The sequence below is a fragment of the Triticum aestivum genome, chromosome 3B, assembly GCF_018294505.1.
Source record: "Triticum aestivum cultivar Chinese Spring chromosome 3B, IWGSC CS RefSeq v2.1, whole genome shotgun sequence".
NCBI classification, from domain to species: Eukaryota; Viridiplantae; Streptophyta; class Magnoliopsida; order Poales; family Poaceae; genus Triticum; species Triticum aestivum.
Genome location: NC_057801.1, coordinates 3,571,692 through 3,573,550, shown reverse-complemented (window position 1 = coordinate 3,573,550; position 1,859 = coordinate 3,571,692). Strand labels below are relative to the sequence as shown.

Below are 1,859 nucleotides of genomic sequence, written 5' to 3'. Positions count from 1 at the left end.
CCTGAAAAAAGGGACATACAGATAGGCGCACAAACATTTTTCTTCTATAAAAAAGCCTGGCTCCCAATTTGATTGAAATTGATAAATAGTTCATGACATCGACAAGGAAATCCTGGCAGCATCTAAACCAGGTTCAGACCGCATCACTACCACTCCCTCCGTCAAATGGTCTTATATTTTGGGACAGAGGGAGTAGCTGACAATTCCACCCTCAAACATAATCGGAGTAGCCTACAAACCAGCAACTAATGACAAAAACACAACACAACGTCCAGCTTCACAGTGACCATGGAAACAGAAGATGCAAAACTTAAGCACGGATTTTTCTTTCTTTTTGTGAACATATATCCAACAGATTAATGAGACAAAACACTATACTTTGTTGACCAAATTATAACCTTGGAGTATATGTACAGTGCAGTACAAACATGCGGACGTACATCCGGATCGGCATATATACTTACGTATGCATTTGAGTAGTGAGTAGCTAAGTAGGTTTGTACGTCTAGTGCTCTCTCTCACAGGCACACTAGCTAAGTAGTTCAAGGAGAATAATCAATAAGAAGATTAAAAGGAAGATAGTAAACACTTACTACATACTCCCTCCGTTCCTAAATACTTGTCTTTCTAGGCATTTCAACAAGTGACTACATACGAAGCAAAATGAATGAATCTACACTCTAAAATATGTCTACATACAACCGTATGTAGTAGTCATTTGAAATGTCTAGAAAGACAAATATTTAGGAACGGAGGGAATACAAGCTACTACTCTCTCCGTTTCTAAATATTTGTCTTTCTAGAGAATTCAACAAGTGACTACATACGAAGCAAAATGAGTGAATCTACACTCTAAAATATGTCTATATACATCCGTATGTGGCAGTTCATTTGAAACCTCTAAAAATACAAATATTTAGGAACGGGAGTAGTTAGCTAGAGCTTAAGGTTAAGATCAAGCTGCTGCTGCATATGCTTCTCGCCGCTGTCATCAAGGCGCTTATTTGGCCATCTCGCCGGCGCCCTAGTCCTTGCAGTGGCCGGCAGGTCGCCGTGGTTGGCTGGGAGGTAGAGGTGCGCGTTCCAGCTTCCGACCGTCTCCTTGTGCGCGTTCTGGTGGCCCCCAGCGCCTGTGACTTAAGGAACTTCTTCTCGCAGAAGAGGCACGAGAACAGCCGCCTCGATTATCTCGCTTCGCCGCCGCCGCCACCATGGCCATGGACATAGCTGTTGTCGTCGGTAGCGAGGTCTGCTGCAACCCAAACTGAGGAGGATAGAGGTGGTGATGCTGGTAATGATGGTGGCATGGGGGGCAGTGTCACTGTGTTAGAGACAGGTCTAAAGAAGATGATGCGTCATGGGGAGCCTCCAGTGGAGAAGATGGGGAGATATTTGCAGGCCAGCTCGGCTTCGACTGTGGTTTTCACTCTCTAGCCTACTGCTAGCCATGGGTAGGATGTTTATAGATGGAAGTGTACCGCTTGCTAAATCTCGGAGCCGCGTTAATGTGAGGGGGCCAAGGTCCACCTACCGGTATAGCAAATCACGAGGAACACGAGCTCACAAGGACGTCAAGGTACATCATGCCTACAGAGGTGCTGAAAGCTTGGTGGTGATTCTTGTTGATATCGTGCATTGGTTGATCCTTATTCTGTTATATGGAAAGGTCAAAAGCATGGCAAAACCACATCTCAACTATATATGTTTCCACTACTGAAAAATCCACATCACAACCCTGAACTATAAACTCACTTTAGAATTAAACCCCAAATTTCAAAACCGGTCATCCTACACCGTACCCCGAACTAATCACGTGGTCTAAAAATCAACCCTCCTCGCGGTTTTCACGAAGTCAGGTG

General features: G+C 44.5%; 1 pseudogene; it reads right to left on the bottom strand.

Moving 5' to 3' along the window:
* Positions 1–936: 936 nt before the first annotated feature.
* Positions 937–1,585, bottom strand: LOC123064178 (uncharacterized; annotated as a pseudogene).
* Positions 1,586–1,859: the final 274 nt, after the last annotated feature.